Raw genomic sequence first — 21,730 nt, 5'->3', positions numbered from 1 at the left:
TTATTAGTAGGAGCTGTGAGTGGTTGCTATAGGAACAAAAGACATTCATAGTATAAGAAGCTTATATGTGAGGTAATAAGATGTCGGTAGGGAGACGGATAGAGAGAGACAGACAGAGAGACAGACAAGGAAAGAGACAGACAGAGACAGACGGTGAAAGAGACAGACCTGGAAAGAGACCTGGAAAGAGACAGACCTGGAAAGAGACAGACCTGGAAAGAGACAGACCTGGAAAGACAGACGGGGAAAGAGACAGACGGGGAAAGAGACAGACGGGGAAAGAGACAGATGGGGAAAGAGACAGACGGTGAAAGAGACAGACGGTGAAAGAGACAGACGGGGAAAGAGACAGACGGTGAAAGAGACAGACGGGGAAAGAGACAGACGGGGAAAGAGACAGATGGGGAAAGAGACAGATGGGGAAAGAGACAGACAGACATGCAGACAGGGACAGAGACAGGCAGACAGGAAAGGAGGAGACAGCCAGAGAGACAGACAAAGAAAGATGGGAAAAGACACAGACCTTGATAAAGACAGACGGGGAAAGAGACAGAGAAATAGAGACAGACAAGGAAAGAGACAGGCAGACAGGGAAAGAGACAGAGAGGAAAAGACACAGACAAAGAGACAGGGAGACAGAAGGGGAAAGAGACAGACCTGGGAAAGTGACAGACCTAGAAAGAGACAGATGGGGAAAGAAACAGAGAGATAGAGACAGACAAAAAAAAGAGACAGACAGAGACAGGCAGACGGGGAAAGAGACAGATGGGGAAAGAGACAGACCTGGAAAGTGACAGACGGAGCACATTACTTGGCCAATTTAGTTAAATCTGTGTGGAATATCTGTGGTGTTGAAATATATTTTATGAAATGCTTCTATTAGCTTAGTTTTTGCCTTTTAATAATTACATTTCTATCTATTTGTTTGTGGTTTTTGTGCTCAGAATACATTTTTGTTAATACATTCTGTTTTGTTAACAACAGTTATTAACCCGGGCGAAGTCGGGTAGTACAGCTAGTACTAATATAAGTACACACAATGTGATTTCTTGTTGATAGCGTTTTAGTTTAACATTTCTATTTACATATTAAAAAAACATACTACACGTACAAACAAATTATTGATCAGATGTCTTAAAGGGACTCTGTCATCAGGCTTTTGCCACCTAATCTGAGCACAGCATAATGGTGGGGCAGAGATCCTGATTCCAGTGATGTGTCACTTACTGAGCTGCTTAGTGTAGTTTTGATAAAATCACTATTTAATCAGCAGATTATCATTACAGGACTACTTGGTGTGCTGCCATTTAGTCCAGCAAATGCATGAGCTCTGTATAACTGCTAGATCTGCAGCAGAGAAAACATTGATTTTATTAAAATGACAGCAAACAGCTCAGTAAGTGACACATCGTTGGAATCAGGGTCTCAACTGAGGTAGTAAAATGCTGGTGACAGCTTCCCTTTCAGAGAGGCCCATGAAAGAAACTTTTTTATAAACAGCGCCACTTCCTTTTCAAGGATTGAGTCTTGTATTGCAGTGGGATTACTTTAGAATTAAACTGTAATATCTGACATAACCTGTGAGCATAAGTGGCGCTGTTTCTGGGGATAAAAAAAATAAAAGATCCTTTGTTACAATCTTATACAAAATGATAATGTAAACAATGACATGTTAACCGCTTAATGTCTTCAGCTTCATCTCTTCCCTTTTCAGGAGCCATAACGTTTTTTATTCTGTGCTGTTCGCTCCACGTCCCATTAAAATGACACAAAATTGGCATCAAAATAATAAAATCACTCCAAGTAAAGGGTGGGGAACTGGAGTACATTTGTCCCAACTAGTTTAACGTCTTTTTAATATAATTGCAATTGATGAGTCGGATGTAGATATCAGCAAACCTCAAACCCGGTCCACAATGAACATAAAAAACAAACAAACAGGTAAATACATAAGGCTATGTTCACACATTGCATTTTTCCAGCTGTTTTTTTGTTTTCCAGCTGTTTTTTATGCAAATGAAAAGCATTTTTTAAAGTACCAAAAGAAAATGTTGAAGCTCTCTTTGACCTTGTTATGATCTTTCTTGGCCAGGTTCAGAGGTTCCTCGGATTGTAGATGACAAGACTATTTTCAGCCCCATATACACAGAGCTCGTTGGGAGTAATAGTTTTGCAAGCATTGGAGTACACTGACATGATGTCCATCCAGTTTTTGAAGATGCTGACATTTTTTTATCGCAAATAGCGCTGGAACCCCATATAGAAAGCATTTAAAGGGAACTTTTCTTTGGATTTTTTAATTTAATCTATGTAACCAATGCAATTGACGCAGGTCCGCTGATTCTGGAACAGTTTTCCTTTTTCTTCCGTGTCCCTCCATTCAAAAGTTATGTCCCCTGGAAATAAAGATGCAAATTTTCCTTTAAACAAACTGGGCATAAACCACAGAACTTCTCTTTTTTTTCCCAAGACACTGACCAATCAAAACATGGCCACACCCACAAGGCAGCTCTGGTTTATGCCCAGTCTAAGTAAGGGAAAATGTGCATCTTTCCTTCCATAGGGCACAACTTTGGAATGGAGGGGCGCAGAAGAAAATGAAAAACTGTACCAGAATCAGTGGAGCAGCAACAATCAGTCGAGGTACTCAGTTTAAAGGGAATCTGTCACCAGATTTTTGCTCCCCATCTAGGAGCAGCATAATCTAGAGACAGAGACCCTGATTGCAGTGATATGTCACTTACTGAGCTATTTTCTCTGCTGACAGAGCTCATGAATATTCCAAACTACCTGGCAGCACACTAAGTAGTCCTTTGATGATAATCTACTGCTGACCAAACAGTGATTTTAGTAAAACTACACTAAGCAGCTCAGTAAGTGACACATCGCTGAATCAGGTTCTCTGCCCCTACGTCATGCTGCTCTCAGATTAGGTGGCAAAAACCTGGTGAAAAATTATGTTTAAATTAAAAGGTCCCTTTTGAAGCACAAGTTAACACAACTGAAAGATGTGATACCTTCCTTTACGCGATTCGAACCCAACCATTACAGACGTAGAAGGCAGCACGAAGGGGCTCCTTGAATTTAGTGGTGACAACGTGTAAAAGTCTAATGGGATCAGTTAGTTCATAGAAGAATAGTTGTCCAGCTTCATAATCCAGATATAGTCGGAATTTGTTGTTTGGATTTTTTTGCTCGATCAGGACTTCGTTGTCGTTGTGTGCCACTGAATACTGGTTACTATTGTGGAACTTTGACAGACACCAGGACTTGTTGTTGCTTCCTATTTCGGCCACATCCCCAGACTTGGGCATGCTGAGGTAACAAACACCTAAACTCCATGTCCCCGATTTACTGGTTTCCACGTCCCAGAAATGTCGTCCTGATGAGAACTGGCTTGTGCTTAACACCTGACAACGTTCCAAATTGTCCCGTTGTCCCGGTCGTATCTGTTTTATCTGTGACCAGGAGGCCATTTTTAAATCATCTGAGATCTCTAAGTTGATCCCGGCTGTTCTTGAGTCCAGAAATAAGTCAGTTTCTTCATGACTAAAAATGTTCTTCTTGGCATACATCATTATATCTGTAAACCCTTTGTACAACATCTCCGAAATCACAACCGACTCCAGACCATCTGCAGCTTGGAGCTCTTTACTCTCCACCAAGGTGGCTTCCACTTGGGCAACAATAACGTCCTCTTGGCTAGACAGTGGTTCCTGTAAAATTGGCCATGGATTATTAATATTACATAGTACCTCAAGGTGACTTATTTTGCTGTATATTTCATCCTTTGTTTTTTCCATTTTACGGATTTAGTCAGAAATGAATGAACCATGATTGTCCTGTCTGGAGACATAATGAGTCAAGACTTTCGTCTCCAGGTCATCCAGCTTGCTCCTGATGTTTCTGAACAAGGCAGTAGCTTTTTCCATTTCTCCAGCCGTTTCCTTATGTGATTCTTTTTGCTGTTCCTTTAACCTTTGAAGCTTTTCCTCAATTTTTCCTTTCCTTTGAATCATTTTTTTCTGAACATTTCGCAGTTTCTTCTTTTTCTTCTTGGTGGCCTCCTTTAGTTGCTCCACCGGATGTCCAATATGATCCCCAGCCAGACGACAGAGGAGACAGATACAGGTGGCGTCCTTAGGGCAGTAATATTGAAGGACCTTATCATGGATGGGGCATCTTTTGCTTTCCTTGAACACGATGGGATCAGTTAGCATGTGTTCTTCTGACTTGTTGTGGACTTTCAAGTGACTATCACACAATAACGCTTCACAATGCAGACAGGATTTCACAGCAGGTATTACGGCGTGAATACAGTAAGTACAGAACAATCCAGCACACACCTGCTGCTCCGTCCCGGTAGAAAGGAATCCCTCTGTAATGCTAGACGGGGTCACATTTTCGGGTTGGGGCGGATGCTCCTGCAACTCCACTTTGCAGTCAGGACACGTAAAATCTTCAGATCCCTCTTGGGTTTCCAGTTCCAGTTCCATCTCGATGCACACACGGCAAAAATAATGTCCACAACGCAGCGGCACAGGATCTTCATATGCGCTCAGACAAATCGAACAGAGCAGCTTGTCTCCAAATAATGCGCACGCCATGGCTGACGAGGAGAAACGAAACTTAGACCTACGGGGAGGGAGGTTTTCAAATGGAGAAAAACCTGTCACGTGAGCCAATGTCTACGCTATTAACCTCTTGTACTTTGGCTGAAGTCTATTGAGAGAAGTACAAAGCTCCAAAAAAAGAGGGAGGGAGGATTATTTGTGAGGGAGACCACAGATGCAGTATCCTATACTAAAAGTGGGCAGAATCACTAGATAAGGCTGCCAAGATTAGAGGTAATAGGCAACCATATAATGTATATGATGGTGCCCGGAGGCAAAACCCCCAAAGCTTGGTGTCCGCATAGCCCCGACAGATATTATCCAATAAAGAACAGAAAAAAAATTACAGTTTATTGTTGTGCCCAGGGATATGGGGTACTCGGTTCCGGGCGGTATATGTCTTGGGACTATCAGTGGGGTGGACGTTGCCCGGTTCCGTGCCCTGGGCCCTTTTTGTAATGGAGAAAACGCAATTTCAGCTCACCGCTCCTAGTTCAAAGCTTTAAAGGAGTAGACATCTTGATCCTGCACGGACATCCCAGGTATAGGGATCCAGATTAGAAACAGTAAATTCCAGCGGATCACAGACAATAGGTAGATTAAAATATCCTCTTTATTTTCACATTAAAAATGGACAGCAATATCTACAGAGATACAAAACTTAGCCAACGCGTTTCGACATAACACAGTGTCATAGATTCTTATTCATGGATTATCCGTGAATAAGAATCTACGACACTGCGTTATGTCGAAACGCGTTGGATGACGTTTTGTATCTGTGGATACCGTCTATCCATTTTTAATGTGAAAATAAACAAGATATTTTAATCTACCTATTGCCTGTGATCCGCTGGAATTTGCGGTTTCTTTTTGTAATGGGGTGTATTACAGGGGATTTAGGTTAGTGTTCAAACGTGACACCACTTGCGGTGTTGCGGCTATATATATGTGGAGCTGCCACTGCAGAATGTCACTACTGGAGCTGGTGTTAATTGCAGCCTGGATGGTAGGCCCTCTGCAAGCAGGGCCGGGCCCCAGAGGATGGTTGATGTGACGGGCGTCGGAAGAAGGTAGTCCACACAGAAGTATAGTGCAACTAGTTTTTACTCACTGTTGGTTGGTGGTAACAGGTTACCCGAGGCAGGCTGGTTTCACAGTTTTCCCCGTGGCGTAGAGGTGGTTTGTCTACTTTTGTCCGCCTGACGGTAGCGTGAACCCTGTGGGGTTAGAGTCTCTGGTCCTGTCTCCGGTTCTCCCTTTGCTACTGAGTCTTTAGATTTTTAGGGTCAGCGAGGTCCTTGATGGTCCCCTCGCTGTGCAAGTGTTAACAGGTCGGCTTGGAGCTCAGCTCTTTCCTGTCCTAGGGTCCTGTACCCCATCGGTGTGTAGTTCCGGGAGTACTCCACCGGCAAGTACTCTCCTGGGTACCAGGTTACTGATAACCTGAGTCAGAACGTCTCCTCACATCCACCTTCACTTCTCTCCTGCTACTCTCTTTCTGACTACTCTCCACAGTCTGCCCCTCCCAACTGGTCAACTAGTGGACTGGTCTGGCTCCACCTCTAGGCGTCCATCCATTGGTCCGACCCTAGCTAAGTACCATTGTGTGGGGGATTGTTGGGGAAAACTGGAATTACCTGGGTTTTTGGTGTTACCGGCACTGGTCTTTCGGGGCCCTAGGGGGTAGGCCCGGCATCTTGGTGGGGATGCAGAACTTTGTAGCACTCTGATGGCTTCAGGGGCGCTACATTATTATAGAGGCAATTGAAGGATGGTATATTGTGGTAAAAAAGGCACTCATTCCCCCACATACTAAAATTTAGACATTATTTATTCTTCACAGTAGAAAAAGTAAATAAATATAAAAAACCCACTAAACCATAAATCCAGTATTGCAGCTTTTTTATTAAATAACCCTTTACCCAAAACAAGGATAAAAATAAGATATTAGAGAGTAAGGGCATGTGCCCACGTGGCGTTTTTTTTTACATTTTTCATGCGTTTTTCCTTGCTTTTTTTAATCAATAAAAGCAAGGAAAAAGCATCCCAGTAAAGTCTGTGAGAATCATGACTTGCTGTGCACACCCTGCTTCTTTTTTCTAGCAGATTTTGTTGCTGAAAACAGAAGCAGCATGTCAATGGTTTCTGCGGTTATTTCTTGCGTTTCTAAGCTAAGTTTTAAGCTAATCTGTGCTGTATTGTCATATAAAACACCACTACATTATTTTTTTGTTTTCTAACTTTTTGTCCTCTTGAGTCTTGAATCTTGAATTATCCCTTTATTCTCTGCAGACGCTTTGTTTATATGCAGCTCAACCAAACATGATATCTTCCTGTGCCAAACCTCACAGTCAGAGCTGACACCGCCCGGCCTCACTGTCCAGCCCCGCCCCCTGCACACTCATTCCCTGTCAGTATTTTGCCCAGCACTAACCAATCCATTACTACATTATACAGTATGTGTGGTAGATGTGAGGTGATTGTTCTGTCACAGATGAGATATCACTGCTCTGTATATCCACTCATTGGTAGTACAGAACAGTGATCCTCACATCCACTGCTCATATAATGTAGTAATGTGCCCATCCCTGTCCCCATTCTATAGTACTGTGCCCATTCCTGTCCCCATACTATAGTACTATGCCCATCCCTGTCCCCATACTATAGTAATATCCCCTTGGGCTCCTCTTCTTCTAGCAGTGCTCTCTCCTGTAGAATTGCCCCCTAGTCTACCATTCTTCACACACAAAAAAAACAAACACATTTTTCTAACCTGTCCTCGTTCCCTCGGTGCCCTGTGTCCTGCCTCTTGTGGCCGCAGCCTCCTCCTTGCTGATCGCTGCTAGTGCAGGGGCCGTGCAGTCAACGGTTTATAGCAGAGGACTGATTTCCAGGCATGGTGCAGGACGCGCTCTCTATGCAGCTTCACCAGTGATCAGCTGCAAGCCTCTGATTGATCATAGTGTGTGATGCCCTGGACTAGCCAGGTAGTCACAGATAGTGCCCCACACAACACCTGTCCCCCAAAAAAGGTAACATCAGCCAACCCTATAAAACCTAGTTACCTCCCTCAGAGCTTGATGGAAACAGCAGGGGGCGGAGCCAGGCGGTTGGCGACGCCCACCTAAGAGTCCAGAGGGCCTGAGGCAGGAAGTGCAGTTTTGACGACAGACAGTTGAGTTCAGTCTAGTGTTAGTTCAAGTCGGAGTTCAAGTGTAGCAGGCCTGTGGTGACAGGTCTGCAGCGGAAACTGACAGGTGCCAGGGTCGTAGCTCTGGTACCTCGGCTAGGAGGCAGACGGTGGCCTAGCCTGCAGGAGCCGGGAAGACGGCTCGGTGGAACCGTGGTGGACCGGGACAGGGTAGTGGCCCGCCGATACCGACCCGGGGAACCGACTTGGAAACTGGAGCACAAGCGGGGTACTCAGACCCTGAACGAGGTCCAGAAGCCACTGGACCGAGTCAAATCTACTGATTACGGTCTGGACTATAGGTCCTTTCCCACCCAAGTCCCGACTGAAGACAACAGCCCACCGAGGGGGATAGAAAGCCTCCGCACAGGCAGAGAGATCCCACGGGCCAGCGTCTGCGGGCAAACGGGCTCCTCCAATATACACAAAGCCGGGGAGTGAACTCCCGTTGCTGAAGCACAGGCAGTCTACACATTCACAACACGGTGCAGGAGAAAGGCCAAGACCACCGAACCGGGTGGGGGACCAGACGCAGCCGGCTGCGGGCACCGACCACCATCAACTTTGTTTACCAGAGACTTGTGTGTGTCAATAACTGAGTACAACAGTGCCATCCGGCAGCGCGCCGCCCTGCACCGCCCGGCTACTCTCCCCAACGGGCCCCGGGGCCATCATTCCTGCCCACGGAGGGGTTAACATCTTGCTGCATAACCATCTCCCCCGGGTGCCCCGTAACTGCAGCGGTGGTGTCTACACCTTCACCACGTCCCGTGGGTGGCGTCACGAACTTAAACACGGCTTCGGCCGTACACCAACCTACCACCCCCCTAAGTAGCGCCAGCGCCCCTTACAGAGCGAAGTGACCCCTGGTCCGGAGACGCTCGAGCCACCCACCAACGAGCCCGGATCCGAGCAGCTCGGCTGCAGCCGAGTGCAGGGCGGTACAAGTGTAGCGCCCCTTACTACATCAGGGTGCTACAGGGAACTGCATCCTGTCCCCCAGGGTACAGGGCCTACCCCCCATGGTTCCAGGTTCCCATCAACAGTGTCACTAACACACGCAGTACAAATCCCAACCACACCTCACACCAGACCTGTACAGACACACCAGTGGGTTGGTCAGGTTTGAGCAGAGCCACCCACCTAGAGGTCAGGCAGACTAGTGGGAGGGGAGACAAGTGGTTTCGAGTTAGCCCTCAAAGAGTGTGGAGCTAGGGAGTTGGAGCTCCCAGGGAAGCGACAGGTTGGGTCGCAGACGGTGGTCTGGGACCACAGGAGTCGCAGACCCGGTTGCAGGGTATTGGAGAGGGTGTAACACACTTAGTTCTGGAGAACGGTCAGCACCAGAAGTCCAGTAACCGGACCGGTACCGAGCACGGCGGGGTACTGGACCCTAGATCAGGGAGTAGCTTCACGCAGCCTGATAATTCACCTGTGGAGGATAGTTTCTTTATGAACTTTCCCCAAGAGCTCAGAGATTTAAGGCATCAGCACAACGTGGGGGAGAGGGTTCTCCAAACTACACAACCCACTGAAATCCCAAGGGCCAGCCATCAAGCGCACAGCTGCCATACACAAGGGTAGCGGGCCCCGAAAGCTTCAAGCCGAGGGGCCACAATGGTCAATCAATTTATGCACGGAGGCAGGGTTCCAGACTTACCAAGTGACACTGGTGGAGCGGGACCTGGACGGGCTCCCCTCGTAGAGACTGCGGTGCCTAGAGACTTTGGTTTACCATCTGTGTGAGTGTCTGTTTAGTCCACCGAATCCAGCACGACTATTGCAGTGAGTAATCTGACCCCTGCACGCTGCTTTCCAAGGCCAAGCCACCCGTTTACCAAATCCCCACTCTCCGGGGCCTTCACTACCTGCGGAGGGACTGACACCTGGCTGCCCCACACCATCTGCCCCGGTACTCCCTTCGGCAGCGGCAGTACTCCCCTTCCTTTACCGCAACGCGCAGGTGGCGTCACAAACATTTATCCCCTGTAAATACTCCCTTTACATTTGAGTGGTCGCAAGCCCCCGGGTCCGGAGACCCTCGAGCCACAGCAACCCCGGATCCGAGCAGTTCGATTGCTGCAGGGGCGGCACAATAGCTGTATACAGAGCTCGGCTCCCGGAAATCTGTCATCTGTTATAAATCGCTGACTGCACAGCCTTCTGCAGAGGCCGCTGACAGCGATTTATATCAGATGCAGATTTCAGGGCACTCTGCAGAGCCAAACTCTGTATACAGCTACTGCAATGATCCGTTGTTGCCCTCTGGCTAGCGGCTGATCATTGCAGTAGCTGTATACATTGCTCCCATCTGCAGAGCGCCCAGGAATCAGTCATCTGCTATAGAGCACTGACTGCACGGGCACCTGCACAGGCAGCGTTCAGCAAAGGGATACTGCCTGCACGCCGCCAGCAGCATCAGGGGCTGCATGAAGCGTACAGGCAGCAAGACCCCTGCACTATGGAATGTGGGGAGGGGGGCAGGGACTCCGGCGCCATGTACCTGCCCAGCAGGGCAGCTACATGATGTCGGCTGTGATGCCTGTCGACAAGGCAGCATAAGCCCATGCCCAGTCGTCGTGACATCACAGGAAACCGCAAAATCACGGCAGGAGCAGTCACATTACTGCTCTGAGCTGGGGGGAGAGGGGCTGACAGCAGGGCAGGTAGGTAGTTACTATCTACTTACCTGCCCCAATGTAGCCCAATAGTGTAATGAATGAAAATAAGTAAAATAAGCCTTTAATTTAATAAAATAATACCTTTAATCACTACAGAGGATTATATTGCAGCACTTTGCTTCACACACCATGAATACAGCAATGGTGTGTAAGGCTGTCCGTAGCTCAGTAACCCGGGTCATTATGGTGATGACCCCGGGTTACTATGGCAGCGATCGGGTCCCTGTGATCGCATTACAGGGACCCGATCACCAGGGAGAGGTAAGAGATGCCTCTCCCTACCTTCTGCATGCTGCGATCGCACTGATCATGGCATTCAGGAGGTTAAACTGCTGGATGCGGCGCGGGGACCACTCCGAGCAGAGAGATCTGGGTAACATTAGCTGGAGAACCCGCCTGAACCTTTGCAGTTGTAAAAGAAAAAGAGTAAAAAAAAGAAGCAGGAAAAAACACATAAGAAAAAAACGCGCAAATGCAATAAAATACGTTTTTCCTGACAAAACATGCATTTTTATGTGCACATAAAAAAAGCAACGTGGGCACAAAACCTAAGGCTAAGTTTCCATGTTCTGTAATCTTCCTTTAGAATGGATCCTGCTAAGATCCGTTGGCAAAATTATGTCTGCCGGATCCCTTTTTATAACATGGGAGTCTATGTGCAATGCATCCGTTAAAGGATTGCTATTTCTCTTCCATTTGAAACAGAGGGGACCAGCTAGGGTCGGGTCTTAAAACCGTCACCAAACATGGGGGGCTGCCACCCAGTAGTGACAGGGAATCAGGGGAGAAGCAGCCACCAGGGGGTGTAAAAAGCAACACAACAGTTAAGGGTCTCCAGCAGGAGAGGAAGGGAACAGACGGGTTTACAAGTGGCTCTGGTGGGACGCCGAAGTCAATACAGTCACTGAGGGGAGAGCTTCATTGCTCCCTCGGGACCGGCGCAGAGCAGGGTGCAGAATCCTAGGGTGGAACAGACTTCACGTAGTATCACCAAAATCTACAGGACAGGGGGATTGTTTGTCCCTCTGGCTACCACAGTTCCCGGAGCACAGTGCTACATAGGGTCCGGAGTCGTGATCTAAGTCAGGCCCCACCATGGCACCTGCATATGGGATGGGAGCAAACACTTTTCAAGAACCGGGCTCCCAAAGAAGCTTCAGGCCACGGGGATCCATCTCTAAAGGTGCATGGAAGAAGTACCAACTGTCCACTGTACCGGTTCTGAATTCCAACGGATCCGGGATCGACTGGGGCCCATCACGGCGGTGACCGGTATCTCCCGGGCAAGCTAAAGACAGTGAGTAAAACACCTGGAACCACAGTAGCTGACTCAGCTTTTTAATTGTTGTCTCTGCTGCCCTGCGCTTTGGCGCCAACGGCCACTATTCCCCCTCCTCATCCTCCCCGGGGCCCGGGAAGCAGAACCATCTTTGCTGCTATAACATCCGCCCCGGAGGACAGCGACAGCAGTGGCGGCTAATTCCCAGGCCGCGTACCGCAGGTGGCGCCACGAGACAAACCTCCATCATCCCCCCTTTATTGTACACCTCGGGGCCATGAAGCCGGGTAGGGCCACCCATGACATCTCCAGACCCGACATCACCGGCCCGGCGACAAGTTTAACCCCTTGCCCCGTGGGTGCTACACATGACCTGTAAAAAGTGTTTAACAGAAACCAAGCTTCCTTGGTCAGAGTCTGGCCACAGTCCTATACTCCATCACGACCATGCCCAAAGGGAAGAGCAGCTGTCAACCTTTGACATACTCTTTGGCTGCGTCCAGGACTGGACTTTATTTCGCTCTGTCTTTACAGCTGAGCCATGAAAGCCTAACCTCTTATATGGTTGTAATGCAGCAAGAACTGACTGTTGCACATAAACTTATAAATATCATTTACTCAATTCCAGACCGAACATCTATCAAGGACAACTGAGCATGAATCTGCCATTTCTGATATTGCTCCTGGTGGGAATGCAGAACGAGATCCTGAAAGATGACTGTAACAATAAGTTAATCAAACATTACCAATTACTAGGAGTAATGCAAACAACATAACCAAACACAGGCTTTTCTCCACAAGGGAGCGGTCTGTACCTCTGAATTCTCAGGGTGTAGGGTGAATGGGTGAAAAATAGAGAAAGGTCCCCTCTGCCATCACAGTACTTTAGAGAAGCCGCCCTCCCCAATGGTGAATGAGAATGAGAAAAAGGGGAATACCTGTAAAAGCAAAGAGGCCATTTGTATCTTTTCTATTCTCATCCTCCCATCCTGCGTAAAATTGATTCATAGTAAAACGAAACTTAACTCAAATATGTAGCTGCTTTCTCAGAAAATGAAACTTAAGCAAGGAACTGAATCTTCTTCTCTTCAATATTAAAGGGAACCTGTCACCAGATTTGGTGACTATAAACTACATTCTGGAATGCGGTATATGTCGCGGGCGGGGGACAGACCATGACAGGGGGGCCGCTCAAGGCGCTCGGATCCGGGTTCGTTACTGTGGCTTGAGTGGTAGCCGGATCAGGGGCTCACGCAGCCGTCCGTTGCCCACGAGTGAAAAGGGGTTATTTACAGGGATAGAGTCTTTGTCAGTGACGCCACCCGTGGGTTGCGGTGAGAGTTGGTAGCACCGCCGCTGCCTAGTGATGGGATGCCCGGGACTGTTGGAGCGGGGTAGCAAGGTGGGATCCCCTCCACGGGTAGGGGAGATGTAGTCCCGGGGCCCAGGGAACGGTGAGGGGTTGCAGGGAGCAGGAAACTCACAGTTCGGTTGTCGTGGTGCTGGATGACCTGCTGATGATTTGGAGGGTCAGTAACCACACACAGTCTGTATTGTAAACCAAGTTACCAGTGACCGGTAGCCTCCAGCGGTTGCATTCGGGTCCCACATACAGATATACAGCCAGGGGCCCTTTCTTCTGCACTTTCTGTCTGTCTCTCTCTTGTCTGGACTAGTCCGCTTGAACGGCCTCCGGACCGGATCGCCTCTCTTGGCACCGGCGGGCTACAACCCTGCCCCGGTCGGCCTCAGGTTCCCCGCGACCGGATCTCTGTCACCTGTGGCCCTCACTTCCACGTAGTCATCGTGGCTAGTTCAGTCGTCCAGTGGTCCGGGGCTCCAACCCCGACTACCACCCTCTCCAGGGAGCTCCAACTCCCTCCTGTCAGCTATCCACTGACTACAGCTGAAACTGAAACTAAACTCTGCTCTGTCACTTCCTAAGCGCTTTTCAATCCCTCCCCTTGTCCTGGGGGGGGGGGGAGTGACTAGGGTCTGATTGGCTGGTGTATACCTGTGTGGGGACTGTGTTGGTGCCAAAGAGGAGAATGGCCTGCATTTTGGTGGATTTGTGCAGGCTCTGTGACAACCTTTTTTTTGCCAGGGTGTCACACTCCCCCTTGGTAGAATACAGCCCATCCTCGGGCTGTCCGGTCACTGACGTTTATTTTTCTGCTTCTGCAATTGAAAAAGGTAACAAGTAAACAATTTCAAAACATTTCATTCCCCGGACGGAAGGCACATCATAAAATAAAAAAAAAAACACTTTTAACGTTACAAAACTGTCCCGAGGAAAAGAGGTAGTCGAGTTCCGCTACCAAGTGCATAGAACAACATTTTACAACCGCTGCCAGCGCAGCCTCCTGTGCAGCTGCCTTCCTTTAACTTTAACTCTTCTGCCACCCTCCACCTGGGGATCCAGATGGCCTCCTCACGGAACATGAGGATGTTCAACAAGGGTGCAGTCGTCTTTAAACAGTCATCTAGTAACTTTTAACTTGTAAACAATAGAACATTCGGGTAGCTTACTGTGGCTGTGCCTCCCAGCATGGGGCACGGTTCCCGTGCTCCTCCTCCTGCTCAAGAGCCAGGGCCACTTGGATGCTCTCGGCGTCGGCTACGACCGGCCTCTCATACTGTCGTGGGCCCCACCGATCAGTGGCCTGCTCCGCTTCTCTGCAGGTACACTCCGGCTGCTCCTCAGCTGGTGCAGGGTGCTTGGGAGCGGTTTGTGCTATAGCTGAGGTAGACTTAAAGACGGGTGCCGCCTCCGTAGCGACCGGGCGGATAGTCGGAGCCGATGTAATTACCGATGCGGCCGGACTCAGGGCCGGGGGAAACGTCATTGGGGTTTCGGCCTGGCTCGGGGCCGGATGAGATGTCATCGGGGTTGCGGCCTGGCTCGGGGCCGCATGAAATGTCATCGGGGTTGCGGCCTGGCTCGGGGCCGGGACGGGTGCCGAGGCGGTAGTGAGTGCAAGGCCCGAGATCCCAGTTATTGGGTCCTCCTCCGTACTCTGCTTGCCAGGCTGCTGGGACATCTTGCCGCGTCGGTGTCCAGGAACGGGTTTCTGCAGAGTTCTGGCGTCCCTGCACTTTACAGTTCTGGTTACATGTCGCTCCTTCACCTTCCCCCTTGGTTTTCGACAGCAGTCTCGCGGGACCCACTGTCCTTTGCAACTTCCTGCTTTGGGAATCACCGGGTTCCGCCCGCGTTCTCAGGGGGCAGGGCTTCAGATTTGCGCCCTTTTAGGGGAAGAAGATGGCGAGGTTGTGGTTTTTGGCGCCAAATATGGCGGGCAAGATGGTGGCAGTCCAAAAATTTTGAGCATTTCACGGTTTACAGTTCGGAAAAGGCGCACTTCACCCAGGTTAGTAGATGGGGTAAATATCCTGTTCGTGACGCTAAGATGTCGCGAGCGGGGGACAGACCACGACAGGGGGGCCGCTCGAGGCGCTCGGATCCGGGTTCGTTACTGTGGCTCGAGTGGTAGCCGGATCTGGGGCTCACGCAGCCGTCCGTCGCCCACGAGTGAAAAGGGGTTATTTACAGGGAATAGAGTCTTTGTCAGTGACGCCACCCGTGGGTTGCGGTGAGAGTTGGTAGCAGCGCTGCTGCCTGGCAATGGGGAAGAGTGACTAGGGCCTGATTGGCTGGTGTATACCTGTGTGGGGACTGTGTTGGTGACAAAGAGGAGAATGGCCTGCATTTTGGTGGATTTGTGCAGGCTCTGTGACATCCTGGTTTTGCCAGGGTGTCACATATATAAGGGCTTACTGGTGGTGGCCGCAGTTTAGAGTCACCAAATCTGGTGACAGGTTCTCTTTAACTATGATTAACTATATTGCACACCACTACTATTCTTTTGGTTAGAAGACACCATGCTACTTATTTTTTCCCCTGAATACAGTACTATAAATTGTATAGAAATGCTAATAATCATCAGGGCTTAATATTGAGATACACTGCTGTGCTGTGTCTTGTTTTCATTCTCCAGCATGATGTAATCCAATTTGGAATAATGTAGCTGATAGGGAGGCCTGAACCTTGATCTAAACTTGTTCTTCTGCAGCTCTGAAGGTCTTACTTAACAGTATAGATACACTGTGCTATGAAGATGATAGAAATGATTTTGCTGGAAGTTTAGAAAGGGAGAAAAGGGAATGGTTAGATTAGGGAGGTGAGGTGGTAAGTCAGTAGGAAGAAATGTGTTTTTAGAACACTCTTAAAACTGTGCATACTGGGATTTAACCAGATTATCTAGAGTAGTGCATTCTAGAAAACTGGCGCAGCAAGAGAGAAGTCTTGGAGATCGGAATTTGAAGTTTAGATTATAGAGTATGTTGGTTTTGGATCATTAGCAGAATAGAGAGCACGGGTCAGTGGGAGACAGAGATGAAGGAGTATATGTAGGAGGGTGCAGAACTTTGTAGAGTTTGTGGCTGATATTGATAAGCTTATATTGTACTTTGTAGCTTATGGGCAAACAGTGTGATGAGTAATGCGGGGTGGAGGCATCGTTGTAGAGGCTGTACAGAAATATGACCCTGGCTGCTGCATACAGGAGAGATTAGAGAGGTGAGAGTTTAGTAAGAAGGAGACTTAGTAGTAGAGAGTTGTAGCGAATCAGACAAGAAGCAACAGTACGAGTTTATGTAGATTCAAAGGTAAGAAAAGGTCAGATTCTTGAGGGATTTTTAGGAGTGTAGGTGACACAAGTGATCAAATGATTCGATATAGGGAGTGAAGGAAAGATCTAAATTAAATATAACCCCAAAACGACGAACTGTAGTAACTGTAGTGCCCCACGGGGCAGGTGGTTAACCTACTTGTTGCCAGTCCTTTTCGGGTCAGGTCAGGCGATGTCATGGGTGGCCTTGCCCGGTTCCATTGCCCCGAGGCGTTCAGTAAATTGCGGGGGAAGTGGGGTATTTGGGAGTTTGTCGTGACTCCACCTGTGGTATGTGGCCAGGGAGTAGCCGCCACTGCCTGGTTCCTCACCGGGGCAGGTGTTATGGCAGCTGGGATGGTATCGCTCCCCACAGGCGGAGCAGGCCCCGGGTGGATGATGAGGGTTTCAATGGCCGTTGGCGCTTAAGTGCTAGGCAGCGACGCCGGTAAGGACGAGCCAACACAGTCTCTGCGGGTTCAAGGTGTAGTTTACTCACAACTTCAACTGCCAACCCGGTCGCACTGGTCACTGCTGTTATATTATGGGCTCCGGTCAATCCCAAGTAGGTAAGGAGCTAACACCGGTGTTTTGAGAAAGAAGGAGAGAGAGAGAGTCCTATTTCTAGGGTGTCCCCCTCTGTAGTTAGGTACCCTGGCTAAGCTTCTGCTCCAAGCTCCTGGGCCCTGTGAAGTCCACGTTTTCCAGAGAAGTCTTGTCAGAACTTTGGTCCCGACGGATCTGTCTGATGTGAGTGTATTGCGCCTATTTCTACCCCAGGTGGACCACACCCCCAGCTGGTTGGCTTCAGTGACCAGGGAAGTCCCATGTATCGTGATGGCCACCCCCCTGCCTACCCTGAGCCATCCTACCCTATGAGAAGGCTCCTATGCTGTATGTAGTGTGTGGATGTGGAACACTGGTGTTTAACCCCCCCTCCCCCCTTACCTGATATAGATACCGCACCTTAATTGAGGTGCAGTACCTTGTGGCGACCCGAGCCTCAGGGGTGCCACATAACCACACAGAAATGGAAATATCAGGTATAGGTAAGTTAGTAGAGGGGAAAAACATAAGGAGTTCAGTTTCAGAAAGATTTAGTTTTAGAAAGAGGGAAGTCATGATGCAAAACAATCACTGGTAGTTTGTATTAAGATGGGGATGATGTCAGAAGAGGTGTATGATTGGGAGTCATCAGCATAGAGCACCATGAGCACCAAATCTGCTGATGATTTATCCAATAGGGTCAGGGTATGGTGAGAAGAGGTGGTAGCCAAGGACTGAACCCTGAGGAACCCAACAGTAAGGGGGGAGGAGAGGATGAGGAGCTGGTAAAAGATACAGTCAAGGAGTGATCAGAGAGGATGGAGAAGAACCAGGAGAGAGCGGTGTCTGTGAGGCCAACAGAGCTGAGCATAGTGAGGAGGACCTGGTGATCCACAGTGTCGAAGAGAGATTGCTGATTTCACCCATACTAATGAGTGGGGGAAAATCTGCAACAAAAACACATTTATAAAACACATCGAAAATGTATATATTTTGTGCAGCATTTTTCTTGCCAGCACATCACGATTTGCTGCTGAAAATTCTGCTACATATCCTGAACGTGTGTGCACATACCCCAAATGTTAAATCAAGCTTCAGTGATTTGTTGGCTATAATGGTGGTATTAATAGAAGATATGGAAATACTTTAATGCATGTATTACAAGCTCATATTTATTTTTTCATATATGATACAGTGGGGAATTTAAATATTTGATACACTGCTGATTTTGCACATTTTCCCATCTACAATGAATGGAGAGGTCTGTAATTTTTATCGTAGATACACTTCAACTGTGACAAACAGAATAAAAAAAATATCCAGAAAATCACATTGTATGATGTTTAAATAATTAATTTGCATTTTATTGCATGAAGTATTTTCTACAAGAGAAAGCAGAACTTAATATTTCGTTTAGAAACCTCTGTTTACAATTACAGAGGTCAGATGTTTCCTGTAGTTCCAGACCAAGTTTGCAGCCATGACCCATCTTCAATGCTCTTACTGAGGGAAGGAGGTTGTTGGCCCAAATCTTGCAATACATGACCCCATCCATCTTCCCTTCAATACGGTGCTGTCTCCTTTGCAGAAAAGTACCCCCAAAGTATGATGTTTCCACCCCCATGCTTCACGGTTGGGACAGTGTTCTTGGCATTGTACTCAACCTTTTTCCAAACATGGCGAGTGGAGTTGATACCAAAAAGTTCTATTTTGGTCTCATCTGACCACATGACCTTTTCCAATGCCTCCTCTGGATCATCCAGATGGTCATTTGCAAACTTCACACAGGCCTGGACATGTGCTGGCGTGAGCAGGGGGACCTTGCATGCCGTGTATGACGGCGTAGTGTGTTTCTAACTGTAATCTTTAAGACTATGGTACCAGATCTCTTGAGGTCATTGACCAGGTCTTCCCGTGTAGTTCTGGGGTGATTCCTGCCTTTTCTAGAATCTTTTTTACCCCACGAAGTGAAATCTTACAGGTAGCCTCAGACCAAGTAAGATGGACAGTCACCTTGTGTTTCTGCCATCTTCTAACATTTGCGCCAACAGTTGATGACTTCTCGCCAGGCTGCTTGCCTATTGTCCTGTAGCCGATCCCCAGCCTTGTGCAGGTCTACAATTTTGTCCCTGGTTCCTAAGAAAGCTCTTTTATCTTGGCCACGAAGGAGAGGTTGGATCCATGAGCTCCATGCCTTGTGAGGGGGGTTGTGAACCTTTGAAGCAGGAAGGCAATTGTAAGTACTGGGTGTATTGTCCTTGGTGCTACTGGGCGGCACGGTGGCTCAGTGATTGGCACTGCAGCTTTGCAGTGCTGGAGTCCTGGGTTCAATTCCCACCAAGGACAACATCTGCAAGGAGTTTGTATGTTCTCCCCGTGTTTGCGTGGGTTTCCTCTGGGTTCTCCGGTTTCCTCCCACACTCTAAAAAAACATACTGATAGGGAATTTAGATTGTGAGCCCCAATGGGGACAGTGTTGCCAATGTATGTAAAGTGCTGTGGAATTAACAGCGCTATATAAATTATATATATATATATATAAATATATATATATATATATATATATATATATATATATAATATATAAAGCTGAATATGTGTTTGTGTGTGTATGTCCGGGATTGGCATCCGCACCGTCGCAGCTACAGTCACAAAATTTTGCACACTCACACGTATGGACCGCGAGAGAGTCATAGGCTATGTTTCGAGGGGAAATTTTAACCCCGCGCTTTACAGTTATTCGCCAAAAAACCTGCCTCCATTAAAGCGAATGGAGCTGGGAGCCACAGTGCAGCCAGAACTTCAGAAGAATACGCATATAATATAATAACAAGTTAGTTATAGAGGACAAACAAAAGACTGAGATATTAAATAGGCATTTCTCATCTGTGTTCACCAAGGAACTGACTGTACCAGGGATCATTCAACAAGTGAAAAATCAAAGTCCACCACCCGATATAATTAATTTAACACAAGATGAAGTACGCCTACGTCTGAGTAAATTAAACATTGACAAATCCCCAGGGCCAGATGGCATTCATCCACGAATATTGAGGGAATTGAGCTCCGTAATCGACAGACCGCTGTATCTCATCTTTTTAGACTCACTTGTAACAGGGTTGGTGCCTCAGGATTGGAGGATTGCTGATGTGATACCGATATTTAAGAAGGGTAAGAGGGTAGATCCAGGCAACTACCGTCCAGTAAGCCTGACATCAGTAGTATGCAAAGTTTTTGAGGGCATTTTAAGGGATGACATGCAAAAATATATTGCAGAAAATAATATGATAACTGACAAACAGCATGGATTCATGAAAGATAAGTCGTGTCTAACCAACCTGTTGGGGTTCTATGAGGGGGTAAGTTCAAACCTGGATATTGGGAATGCAGCTGATGTGATTTATTTGGACTTTGCAAAGGCATTTGATACTGTACCACATAATAGCCTTATACTAAAGCTCCAGAAGCAAGGACTAGGGGACACAATATGCAACTGGGTAAGGAATTGGCTAAAAGATAGGAAACAAAGAGTAGTCATAAATGGTACATTCTCTAAATGGGCTATAGTCAGCAGTGGGGTGCCGCAGGGATCTGTGCTTGGACCGATTCTTTTTACTCTCTTTATTAATGACCTTGTGGATGGGATTGATAGTACAGTGTCAGTCTTTGCCGATGACACCAAACTATGTAGGATATTAAAAACTGACCTGGATAGTACAATATTACAAAAAGATCTGGATAAGATGTCAGAATGGGCAGATACTTGGCAAATGAGATTTAATGTTGATAAATGTAAAGTAATGCACCTAGGACGGAGTAATCCTATAGCTGCGTATACATTAAATGGAAGTAAACTCGGGACTACAGAACAGGAGAAGGACTTGGGTATTCTCATTACAAATAAGCTGAGCAGCAGCACTCAATGTCAAGCAGCAGCTGCTAAAGCAAATAAGATTTTAGGGTGTATAAAAAGAGAGATTAGATCCCGTGATCCCAACGTATTGTTACCCCTCTATAAATCACTTGTAAGGCCACATCTGGAATACGGGATCCAGTTTTGGGCTCCACATTTTAAAAAGGACATTCAGAAGTTAGAGTCAGTTCAAAGGCGGGCAACTAGACTATTACAAGGAATGGAAGGCCTCCCATATGATGACAGGTTGAAAAAGTTAGATATGTTTAGCTTAGAAAAAAGACGTCTCAGAGGAGATCTCATTTATATGTATAAATACATGTGTGGTCAATATAAAGGACTGGCACATGACTTATTTCTTCCAAAGACAGTACTAAGGACCAGGGGGCACTCACTGCGAGTGGAAGAAAAGCGATTCCGAAACCTAAATAGGAAAGGGTTCTTTACAGTTAGAGCGGTCAGACTGTGGAATACACTACCACAAGAGGTAGTAATGGCAGACACTATAACAGCTTTTAAAAAAGGGCTGGATGATTTCCTCAGTACACAAAACATTGTTGGTTATAAATAACTTAGTGACTAAATGTAGAACTGGTGGAGGAAGGTTGAACTAGATGGACCTAGGTCTTTTTTCAACCTAAGTAACTATGTAACTATGCAGCCACGCCCTTATATGGAATATTGGCGTGTCACAATGCAGCCAGGGAAAGAGACAGACACAGACAGGGAAAGAGGCAGACACAGACAGAGTAAGAAACAGACATGGACAGGGTAAGAGACAGACACAAAGAGACAGACACAGACGAGGAGACAGACTGACAGGGAAAGAGACAAACAG

At 47.4% G+C, this 21,730-nt stretch overlaps 1 pseudogene; it reads right to left on the bottom strand.

Moving 5' to 3' along the window:
• Positions 1-1,045: 1,045 nt before the first annotated feature.
• Positions 1,046-4,607, bottom strand: LOC142311903 (nuclear factor 7, ovary-like; annotated as a pseudogene).
• Positions 4,608-21,730: the final 17,123 nt, after the last annotated feature.

This window comes from Anomaloglossus baeobatrachus, chromosome 5 (assembly GCF_048569485.1).
Source record: "Anomaloglossus baeobatrachus isolate aAnoBae1 chromosome 5, aAnoBae1.hap1, whole genome shotgun sequence".
NCBI lineage: Eukaryota > Metazoa > Chordata > Amphibia > Anura > Aromobatidae > Anomaloglossus > Anomaloglossus baeobatrachus.
Note: the sequence above shows the minus strand (reverse complement) of the source record. Positions and strands in the feature narration are given on the sequence as shown.